At 44.6% G+C, this 12,455-nt stretch overlaps 1 protein-coding gene across 6 annotated transcripts in view; it reads right to left on the reverse strand.

The window, feature by feature from the left end:
• Positions 1 to 12,455, reverse strand: part of SNCAIP (synuclein alpha interacting protein) — a 121,030-nt gene that overhangs the window by 83,155 nt on the left and 25,420 nt on the right. For all 6 annotated transcript variants that reach the window (XM_083403837.1, XM_083403836.1, XM_083403833.1 and 3 more), the window contains exon 2: positions 9,911 to 9,996. The gene's annotated coding sequence lies outside the window, so the exon portion shown is untranslated. The remainder of the gene's footprint in view (positions 1 to 9,910; positions 9,997 to 12,455) is intronic.

Genomic DNA, 12,455 nt, shown 5'->3' on the forward strand with positions numbered 1-12,455 from the left:
CCTGTTTTTTGTGTGTGCTCTCTTTTTTGTTCTTCAAAATATGGCAACCCAACTAGGCTAAGAGACAGTAAGTAGCCCAGTGAGCTTCATGGCTGAGTGGCTGAGTGAGGACTTCTGGTCTCCTGGGTCCTAATCCAACATTCAGATCACTACACTACCCTAGCTCTCAGAAGTCAGAAGAACCAGCAAAAGGACCCAGTCAAAAGAAACCCAATATAAGGAATTGCTGATCAGCCATCCAGCAGTCAAGTGAAGCAAGTAATCAAAAGTTTAGTCACCGTCAGAAAAGATTCAGTGCAGAAAATGCTAGGATAGGAGATAAATCGAGAGGATTCAAGCAAGCAAGCCAAGCTATCTCTCAGGTAAGTGAAAGCAAAATATTATATATCTCATGTAACTAAGGATAATAGGTATATCTAAAATAGATCTGGTGTCCAATCAACAGTCTAATTAAAGGGAAGTTGTTCTTAAATGCATTACTGGGACATATATATTCAGAATCTGGGATTTGGGAGCAAAGGCCTGAACCGAAAGAAAGTATTTTGAGGATTACAGTTTATCCTCAACTAATGGACGCGGGTGGCGCTGTGGGTAAAAGCCTCAGCGCCTAGGGCTTGCTGATCGAAAGGTCAGCGGTTTGAATCCCCGCGGCGGGGTGCGCTCCCGTTGTTCGGTCCCAGCGCCTGCCAACCTAGCAGTTCGAAAGCACGTCAAAGTGCAAGTAGATAAATAGGGACCGCTTACTAGCGGGAAGGTAAACGGCGTTTCCGTGTGATGCGCTGGCTCGCCAGAAGCAGTTTGTCACGCTGGCCACGTGACCCGGAAGTGTCTCCGGACAGCGCTGGCCCCCGGCCTCTTGAGTGAGATGGGCGCACAACCCTAGAGTCTGTCAAGACTGGCCCGTACGGGCAGGGGTACCTTTACCTTTAATGTACAAACTAGGTGACTGAGACATTTCAATGAAAGCCAATATGCATTAGTTCTATTGAAGTCAGCTAAGTCTAAACTGGCTCAATCTAATCAATCTAATCCAGTTTAACTGGTTTCTGAATCACTTTTGCACATTTGTAGCTAAGAGGCTTTGGCATAGAGGTTTAAGTGACCATGTGTGCCTGCAAAGTGTGCCTGTCTAATGTTGATCAACGGTCCATGGAGACCAGCATTATGTCTCCACCAGTGGACAACCAGCTGCTCCCAAGAACCTCAAACAGGATAGAAAAAGCCATCTCCCCACATCACTTGCTCCCAGCATCTGATGAAAAGAGATGTATTGCCTCTGAAGGTTCCATTTACCTATCATAGCGAATCATAGCTAATAGGCATTGATGGTTTTATCAAATCTGAGTTGGGAAGGATAAAGAAAAAAATGGCAATCCCTGTTTTATAATAAAAAAATGAGTATGATTAAGGCTTAAGATCTGTATGTTATATCCATATATTTCATAACAGTAGTCATTAATGTGGGGTGTATGAGGCATTAGGGTAGGAGTAGGATCTCTGCAATGACAAACCTAGACAGCATCTTAAAAAGAAGAGACATCACCTTGCCAACAAAGGTCTGTATAGTTAAAGCTATGGTTTTCCCAGTTGTGATATATGGAAGTGAGAGCTGGACCATAAAGAAAGCTGATCGCTGAAGAATTGATGCTTTTGAATTATGGTGCTGGAGGAGACTCTTGAGAGTCCCATGGACTGCAAGAAGATCAAACCTATCCGTTCTAAAGGAGTGCTCACTGGAAGGACAGATCCTGAAGCTGAGACTCCAATACTTTGGCCACCTCATGAGAAGAGAAGACTCCCTGGAAAAGACCCTGATGTTGGGAAAGATTGAGGGCCCAAGGAGAAGGGGACGACAGAGGACGAGATGGTTGGATAGTGTTCTCGAAGCTACCAGGATGAGCTTGACCAAACTGCAGGAGGCAGTGGAAGACAGGAGTGCCTGGCGTGCTCTGGTCCATGGGGTCACGAAGAGTCGGATATGACTAAACAACAACAGGATCTCTGGTAGGGGACACATTGTGTTCCTTCTTGGGTAGCTTGTCCATCTTTGGTCCTTACCCTACACTAAGCTCTCACTTGTGGCTCCTAGAAGCTGTCAGCATGTGACAGTGGCCACACACCAGGAACGGTTTTGACTGGCCGGTTAAACTAGGTAAGGGTAGTTGATGCGTCTCAAACCCACAGTGAATTAGGGACTTTCCCCTGCATGTGAAGATAGGCTCCAGCCGATTGGGCGGACAAGACCAATAGTGGGTCCAACGGTCAAGAAGGTGGTTTCTGCAGGTGCTGTAGAGGGAAGTGAGGGGCAGATGGGGCACGTCAACCTGAGAAGATAACCTATCCAGGGAAATCTCTGATCCTAAACCTCCACTTCCTTGTGGGATATCTTTGGGAGAAGAAAAGGCTAAGGAGTAAACCCTACACAATTCCAGAGTGGAGTCCCTAAGACAGTTGGATGGCACCTTGTATGCCTCATCCCTGCAACTCCTGCAGCCAAGCTGGTGCCAAACGTATTGCTCTGCTTTCCTTTGCACCACATCAGTGAGATCTTGTTATTTGGGCAGCCCAGGCCCTCCATACACACTGCCCAGGCTTGTGCTCCAGGTGTAAGTTCTGAACACATGGATAGCTCAGTTGGTTAGAGTGTGGTGCTGATAATGCCAAGGTTGCAGGTTTGATCCCCGTATGGGGAAGCTGGATGTTCTGGTTGGACGGGATGATCCTCAGGGTCCCTTACAACCCTACGATTCTATAAATTCTATGAATCGAAGTCACGTAGATTCTCCTAATGCAGCGGTTTGGAGGAGCACACTCCATTGTCTCTCAAGATAGAAGGATGCCAACAACAGACATTAATGTGTGAGGCTCTGCCATGTCTATTAGTCGTTATGATGAAGTAAAGAAAGGAGTTAAACAGCATTGAGAGTTTCCCCATCTGATTGCTGTGAAACCGTCTGTCACTATGGTTTTGCCTGAAGAGCTGTCTGACAGGAGCCAGGGACTTGACAAAAAGCACCTTGATGTGTTTTTTATGGGTACAAACATTTCCAGAATAGGCAATTCACTTGCAGTGCTGGAAGTCTGAAACAAGTGCTCTGCATAGGTATGTGAGAAACAGTAATTGCAATTCTGAAGGGACAGAGGCATATAGACTGAAAGCTAAGAATTCTTGCTAGACTTAGTGGCAACTGGGCATTATCTTTGGAGAAAGAGAACCTGCTACAGAGGTCTAGATTTGCTGCTTTTATATTTTCATATAAATAATAATAATAATTTATTATTTGTACCCCGGCCATGTGGCTGGGTTTCCCCAGCCACTCTGGGCGGCTTCCAACAAATATTAAAAATACATTAAAATACCACCCATTAAAAACTTCCCTAAACAGGGCGGCCTTCAGATGTCTTCTAAATGTCAGGTAGTTGTTTATCTCTTTGACATCTGATGTGAGGGCATTCCACAGGGCCGGCGCCACTACCAAGAAGGCCCTCTGCCTGGTTCCCTGTAGCTTTGCTTCTTGCAGTGAGGGAACCACCAGAAGGCCCACAGCGCTGGACCTCAGTGTCTGGGCAGAATGGACATAAAGCATTTATAGGAAGACACCGAAGTGCTCTTTTATCCAAAAGAAGCTAAAGAGTGTAGTAATAATGCTTGTGTCAAAACCATCCACAGTGGATGAAAATGGCCACTAGGCTGAACTTAAGATACATGTACAATATTCTTTTGTTCTATGAGTAACAACTAATAAGCCTCGTTGTCTGGAAAATAGATTGTTCCACGTTGGTAAAGGAAATCTCGGTGCACAGAATGAGCAATCCATTAATAAATATCATATAGAAGTTTCTATCCTCAGAGTCTGAATGGCAGATTTGCACTAAACGGCAGTTACAAAAGACTGGCTGCTAATGCAGCTGAGATTTACTTAACAGACCTTCTGGTGCTTCGCTGCCAATTCAAACAGTAAAGTTCAAAAGCCAAAGAACCCAGACGACACAAGCCATGAGATCTGTGCGCATCTCAGTTCAAAGCGAGCCCTGACTTTAAAAGAGACAAGGTGCTGAGTGTCTCTGCACTTTAGCCAAGGAATGAACTAGTAGTTCTGGCATTCACGACACTGGCTTCAAATTACCTTCTCTCTCAGCCAAGCTCAGCACTCCAGAATGGCCCACAACATATGAATGGAGAATGCTTCTTCTTTTTTTAAGATACCAGCTAATCACATTACAACAGCAGAAAACAAATGAGCTGCTTTGTTCCTTAGAACCAAACTTGTCCTTCTAATTAGAGGAACAAATAAATGGAAACATTAGTTTATTTTCCTGCTTTAGACTTGTGTTTCACATCACAGCATTTGTTTCCTTCTTTGGTTAAATCTATGAAATGTTTGCTAAAACTCAGTGGTCGGTTTTACATTGTTAAGCGCCACATAAGATCTTTCTCAAGGGTTCTTGAGGTTAAGGCTCCTACCTGTCATCTAAGATTACAAAGACACAACAGATAATCTCTCAAAGGTACCTCCAAGATCATAAAGTTGTTTCCTTATAATTAGGAACTATATTACATTTATCCTTTCAAGTGTATGTAATTTTAATCAGTCTATACCATCCAAATTGTTCTCTGCATCCTATGGCATTCCAGAATGGTAGCGATGCTCAGCTTAGGTTTAATTATGAGAAAGGTGTGGTACATTTTGTACATTCATTCACTGTAAAAGGTAAAGGTACCCCAGACAGTTAGGTCCAGTCACAGACGACTCTGGGGTTGCTAGCTCATCTCGCTCTATAGGTCGAGGGAGCCGTCGTTTGTCCACAGACAGCTTCCAGGTCATGTGGCCAGCATGACTAAGCTGCTTCTGGCAAACCAGAACAGCGCACGGAAACGCCGTTTACCTTCCTGCTGGAGTGGTACCTATTTATCTACTTGCACATTGATGTGCTTTTGAACTGCTAGGTTGGCAGGAGCTGGGACTGAACAACAGGAGCTCACCCTGTCACGGGGATTCAAACCGCCGACCTTCTGATTGGCAAGCCCAAGAGGCTCAGTGGTTTAGACCACAGCGCCACCCGCTCCCTCATTCACTGCAGTCCTAAACATTACCAAGACTACAGAACTATACTCAGCACAGTTTCTTTAATGCTGCAACTCCACAAAAAATAGCCAAATGTACTCTCAAATTTCACATGGACATAGCCACTACCTTGAGGGTGTGCAGGCTCAATGCAGGTTTTATGAATTCATAGGATTTCACACAGATTTTGAAACATGTTTGACCCACAAATGCTACCTTTTAGTGCAATTTCCCAAGAGCCTCTAGTCTTAGAAGGGAACAAAAACCTGATCTCTGCTAAAGTTGTCTCAAGAAGGGACACACAAGCACATCATTAGCTGCAAGCTTAATTGGTGCACCTTTAAAATGTTGTTGGCCTGGAGATCTTATGAGAAAGAAGTTTCCTCCCCCCCCCCCAATTGCTTTCTAAATCTCTCAAGCACAGTTTAACTGTATTAATACATTTATACCCCTGCTTTCCTAAAATGAGCTCGAGGCTGCATATGAGGTTCTCCACCTCCCTATTTCATTCTCACAACCACCATGAGGTTGAAGGACAGTGAATGGTCCAAGGTCATCCAGTGAGCTTCATGACTTACTGGGGATTTGAACTCAGTCTCCAAGGTCCTAGTTTAACACCTTAAGGTAAAGGGACCCCTGACCATTAGGTCCGGTCGTGGCCAACTCTGGGGTTGCGGCGCTCATCTCGCTTTATTGGCCGAGGGAGCTGGCGTACAGCTTCTGGGTCATGTGGCCAGCATGACGATGCAGCTTCTGGCAAAGCAGAGCAGCACACAGAAATGACGTTTACCTTCCTGCTGGAATGGTACCTATTTATCTACTTGCACTTTGACGTGCTTTCAAACTGCTAGGGTGGCAGGAGCAGGGACCGAGCAATGGGAGCTCACCCCGCTGCGGGGATTCGAACCGCCGACCTTCTGATCAGCAAGTCCTAGGCTCTGTGGTTTAACCCACAGCGCCACCCACGTCCCCAGTTTAACACCTTACTGCTAAACTAATAAATAAATAAATAAATCTGGCTAAGTACTTGCAAGATGTAAGATCCATATGATTTGGAGGCAGCAATGTTTCTGAATACAGTGGTACCTTGGGTTACAGATGCTTCAGGTTACATACGCTTCAGGTTACAGACTCTGCTAACCCAGAAATAGTGCTTCAGGTTGAGAACTTTGCTTCAGGATGAGAACAGAAATCGTGCTCCGGCGGCGTGGCGGCAGCAGGAGGCCTCATTAGCTAAAGTGTTGCTTCAGGTTAAGAACAGTTTCAGGTTAAGTATGGACCTCCAGAACGAATTAAGTACTTAACCCAAGGTACCACTGTACCAGTAGCTGGAAACCTCAGGAAGACAGGGCACTCAGAGCTCAGGTCCCACAGACATCTTCTTAGCACTGTGAGAACAGGGTGCTGGGCTATAGGGTTGCCAAACATCCAGAAGTTCCCAGATATAGTCGGAATACAGCAGTTGGAAGCAGTGTCCGGGCGGAAATCGCTGGAATGTCTGGAAAAACCCAGACGTATAGCAAACCATGTCGGAAGTCTAGATTTTGCTCAACAACTTAGGCCAAGCAACAAACAAACTCAACAACTTTCCAGATTTTCACCTTTTGGAACATGTCAGCCCTAGACTAGAAGAGCCATTGACCTGACCCAACAGGCTATTCCTATGTTCTTATTTTATCTTAGATAAAGCATTTCACCTCCAATACAAAAGGCTAATCGTAAACATCTGTGCGACACAGTTTTCTGTTCTAAATATTATGAAAAAAGCTATCAAAGTTATCACAGAAAGCTGAAATCATTTAAAATCCAACTCTAAACCAATTAAGAAGATAACAGAGCCACTAAGATTTAAAAAAAAAAACCGGAAATAAACTGGATAAGAAAGAAGACCAGGATCAATCAGTTATGAAGTATGGCATGCATACTGTAATGGGAATGAGGTTACATATATTCTGAGTTGATTAATACATAATACTTCATATTTAACTTGACAACTAATACTTCATCGTACTTTTCAGACCAAGAAAATGTTTCCTTAAACAAACCTGTCCAAAGACATTTCTGAATACATTTGTTTTAAACACTGGTAATTTAATTACAACATTAAACCTCAGTTAAAATAACAAATCTATACTGAAATCAGAAGAAAAAAACCGTATGACAAATTGTTCCCTAGAAATGTGTGAGGCGGGGAAAAAATGTACAATAAACATTTCTTTAATCAGGGCATTTAAGGCTGCAATCCTAAACATGGGGTTAGGATTAAACACAGGAACCTAGGGATTAAACCCTACTGAACATAGTAGAACCTACTTTTGAGTAAACATATATGAGGCTGAACTTCAGAAGGAAAAGGTAAGAACTGCAAAACTAGGCAAGCTTCAAACGGTTAAGAACCTTTTCTATGCCTGCTACCCAATGCCAAAACTGCAATATTATACAGAGCAACTCGTGCATAATTCTTATGAATTTAAATGGGAATTATATAGATATGATTATGTGTACAATTGCAGGCTTAAAATTGCTTTAGAGAATGGATGGGATCAGATGCAAAGGCATCTGTGTTGGGGCAATGGTGCTGCAAAGCATGGGGTGTCTCTGTTGCTTAGAAAGCCTAGAAAAGAGAAAATGGGGCCCACAGTTAGTACTCTCCCGATCCATGTCCCTAAACTGGTTTTGGCATCCAAGCATCTAAGCTCAAGAGGAATTCACTATCATCACAGAATGCAGATGCTGAGAGAAATCCTACTTACATGTCTATCTTCTTTTTGTAACAAACATGAAATGATCCAACCATAGGAGCTCACCAGGCCTTTTAGCACTCTGGAGACCAGTGAGCCAGCAGAGGGAGGGGTCACAATGGCTTCTGCAAATCTGGGGCTGTCCCTGGACACTTGGTGGCTCTGCTGAGGTGCTCAGATGGGAGACCACCAGGGAACCCATGATATGGTGCTTAGACAGACAGGGCAGTATTAGGACAGCAATGCAGTAACACTAAAAGGAATCATATCAAGACAAGGGAGACATCCCTTTGCCCCCCTATATCACGGCAACTGAAGAACATGAATCCAGGCAGTGGCGTAGCGTGGGGGGTGCAGGGGGGCCGGCCGCACCGGCCGCAACATCGGGGGGGGGGCGCTCGCACTCGCAGCTCTCTGCCCCCTGCTAAAATCCACGGGTTAGGGGGCGCAAATTACTTGCCTTGCCCCGGGTGCTGACAACCCACGCTACGCCACTGAATCCAGGAATTCTTCATCCATACGAAGTGTGAGGGCATCTAGTTCATACCAAGTGTGAGCTCCTCCCACAGAACATGGGCAGGAACCCCGTGACAACTCTATGCACCATACTGACCAAGCCATGAACTGCGGCAACAAGGTGGAACTTAACCCATATTGACATGTCCACATTATCTACAAAGGGAAGGGAGCAAATAAAAGATAGCGAGCAGAGAGTGCGTTAACAAAACAAAGGGCCCATTGGGTGAAAATGAGAACTTTGATCCAGCTATGCCTATAGAAGTCCCAATTAGTGATTAACAGAAATAAAAGGTGTCTATTTGTCAGCTCCCTGCATCGCTTTCTTCAGCTACTAAGCCTGCAATCCTAACACTGTTTACCTGGAAGTAAGGCCCATTGCTTTCAATGGGAATTGTTTCTAACTAACGCTTGAATATGCAAGTGGGATGGGCATACACAGCACCAGCTGCTGAAGTGGGATGAGGGACTGGGTGCCCAGGAACTGTAGGGACACACAGTTCCACATCTAGCTAAGACTATACATGCAGAAGCCTGAACAGCTAGCTCACAGAAAGGATGGCAACGATGGAATACGATGGTGATTAACACATGCGGCTGCAACAGCTGGTACAGCAGCCATTGGGTTGTGCTGCTAAAATAACATACTTTAGAGACTGCAAAGACTAAAACTTAAATGTTTATTTCAGGGGTCGGCAAGGTTTACCTTGCCTGGGCAGGTACACTGCAGCGGTGATCCCTCTGTGGGCTGGATCGTGCCCACACCCACAATTTCCATTGTCTGTGTCTGCGCAGATGCAATTTCCGGCGCCACAGAAGTGAGTCCCTGTGCCAAGCCAGTTTAGCACAGCTTGCGGGGACTCACCGAGCGGGCGGCTCGGTTTGGGGGCGGCTCATGGGCCAGTTAAATGACCCCCGTGGGCCGCTTGTGGCCTTCGATTGCTGACCCCTGGTTTATTTTATTATTGATTTCACCCAGCCATTTGGTTCGGAGACCCCTCTAGACAGTAACAGAAGATAAACCAATTTCCCATCGCACAACAAACAAGAACGGTAAGAGCAGCATATTGAGAAATGCCAAAATGTTTGAAACCAACCCCTTATTTCACCCTCTTGTTTATGCACTTCCAAGGAAGTGACATGAGTGTTCTCAAATTAAACCACAAAAACTGAGGACACCAAGGTGCTCCCCTCCTCCCAGTAACCACAGCTGCACGTGCAGCAGAAGGATCAGGACAGGGCTCATTGGAGCCCGATCTTTCGTTTCCTGCCTCCTTCCCCTCAGCTAGCCCTTGGCTAGGCAGTCCTAAGAAACTTGCAGGCAAGGTCCCTGGGGAGGAGAGGGACAGCTGGATGTGTATATGGGAGGCACGTGCAGCCTTCCTGTTGAAAGTCATGACCAGCTGCTGCAGAACACATAGCCAAGGGCAAGCTGCGGAGGAGGAACGAAGGGTTCCCAATGAGTCTTACCCTGAAAGCCCATGTGTGTGCAGATGTAACTGGGGGGAGAAAGAAAGAAAGAAAGAAAGAAAGAAAGAAAGAAAGAAAGAAAGAAAGAAAGAAAGATGATATTGCCATTTGATTTACCTAATTCTTCCAACGTCTTTGCAAGCCTCCACAAAGTCGCGTTCTACATTCGTTCGTTTAACACAGGCAACACCACAACACCAGATCTGCAAAGAAGAATTCGGAGACATTTACAAGCCACGCTGAGAGGAACAAAATTAATGGTTACACACATGCTGAAGGATGCTGACTTATTATGCATGCACACATTTGGCTGAGTGCACACATTTTTCCATTATTCTTGCTGCTGTTACTTTGGAAGAGCACTTCGAAGTGTTAAAGGAAGCTTGGAGTGAGAGTTAGTATTCACACGCATATATACTATGTGGCCATAATCCAGCGATGTGATTTGTGTGCGTGCGAGCAATAAACATTCAGATTTTACCAGCTGTTCCTCTTTAGTAACTCCCTGTGATGGTTTTACATTTGGTGAGTTGAAAATACCAATTTGGCAGGGACAGGGAGTGAAGGGTGTGTCAGAGAAGATGCTAAAGGAAGAAATACCCGTGGGGCGGGGGGGAGAAATGGGTGCATACAGAGACCTGGAACATGCACCCTTTTGGATGGAACTCTACTCTTCTGAACATATGTGCCTGAATGCTTGAAATATGTGCTGTCATCTGTTTTTAATACTAAAACACCCAAAACAATTTGTAATGCAGAAATATGCGATATATAGTGAACACTGCACCAAACACACACATATCCTTGTACAGTCCAACAATTCTGTGAACTGGCCATAAAAATAATTACATGTGAGACTGTACCAAAGACATATGGATGTCATGATTACAAGCTAGAACTCAGAAAGAATTATATCATACTAGCTCTCACTGAAATTACCTGCGGTTCCATTATTTTAAAGCACAGGGGGCTAACCCATAGCCTTGATTCAGTCTGGCCAGACATAGGAGGGACCCCCCCCCCCCCAGCCCCATCCCAGTTTTATTTTCCAATTTCAGGACTCGGGTGCTCTGCACTGAGATTGGATGATAAAGCACTCTGCTTGTGCTTTACAGCAGGGATACAACCGTAGTAGCTGGCCAGTTCAGCTGGGAGAGCTCTGTGGTGGGATGGCTACCACCTCAATCTGGCATACATGGGTACTGTTTGCACTGTTAGGCAGCACCCCCTCTTTTCTTTCTGTGGGAGGGGTTCCTGAGCTAGCTGCCTTTTATTCTTCATAGATAGTTCTGTGAAAACAAAAAGGCAGCATTTCCCTGCACCCCAGCACTGGATTGGGGATGATTTTGTAAGAACCCTCAGCCTGCCTTGGGCAAGAGAGTGTATGCAGACCCTCCAAGTGTCCCTATTTTCCACGGACAGTTCCAGATTTACAGAAGCCGTCCTGGTTTCTGATTTGATCCCAGAATGCCCTGCTTTTCCTTAGGACATCTCTATTTTCATCGGAGAAATGTTGGATGGTATGGAGTTATGCAACCCCCGAGCCAAGGAGATATGCAATGGTTAGAAGACATCTGAAGGCAGCCCTGTATACGGAGGTTTTTAAATGTTGTATTATGTTTTTTATATAAGTTCACAGAGGTATTTCCCAGCGCGGTTAGAGGTGGTGCCCTCTGGCAGATTTCGGGTTCGTCCTCCAAGTTTAGTCCAGATAATATTGTATTTTGTGGGGAGACAAGGCCAATCCGGGCATTGAAGTCACCCCCCAAGAGAAACTGAGGGTTGGGCGACAAAGAGTCTATACTTTTGAGTAGTTGGTTAAGTCTTTCCCAGTATGAACTCAGTTCCCCACAGGACTTTACTGCAGGAAAATACACACAAATACAGTAGAAAACATTATATAGCTGAGATAGCTATCAACTGTAAAGGAGATGAATTTATTTGACCCCATCAACACCAAGCTGTATCTTTCTCACTAAACTTTGTACATAATTGTCTATTGTATTATTTAATATTACTTTTAATATATTCGTGGCCCCGTGGTGATTTTAGCTTATAAATTTTTTTGTCTAATGTGTCAATTTGTATATTAAGGAGTTTCTATAGCTTTGTGCAGATTAGGTCATGTTTTGACAATGTAAATGTTTTAAGTTTTTGTATCAAACTAGTATATATTTTATTGAATGACATTGTATACATTGCAGCAGCCTTTGGCTATAAGCAATAAACTTGACTGACTGACTGACTATTATGTTTTTTATATATGTTGGAAGCCGCCAGGAGTGGCAGTCAGATGCGCAGGGAATAATAATAAGATGGTTTTTGTTGTTTAACAGGACGTCCTTATTTTCATGGGAGAAATGACGGAGAGTATGGTGTGTGCATGGATATACAACTCTGTGTGTGCGTGCATGCGCGTGCATGCGTACATATGCAGGAGAAAAAGAGAGGTCTGTGTACCTACAAATTCAATGAGTGTGTGTGTTGTATGTGTGTCTCTGTGTGTGCTCTATTTGTGTTGAGTGTGCAGCATAGCTGTCAACTTACAGATTTGAAAATAAGGGACCAGCAGCCTCAAAAATAAGGGATCATCAGCCAAAATAAGGGATTTTCCAAGCACAGGTATGTTCGACTTCTGAGCCCCTCCAAGCCAAAGACAGAA

Source organism: Podarcis tiliguerta (genome assembly GCF_965153285.1).
Source record: "Podarcis tiliguerta genome assembly, chromosome: 11".
In the NCBI taxonomy this organism is placed as follows: domain Eukaryota; kingdom Metazoa; phylum Chordata; class Lepidosauria; order Squamata; family Lacertidae; genus Podarcis; species Podarcis tiliguerta.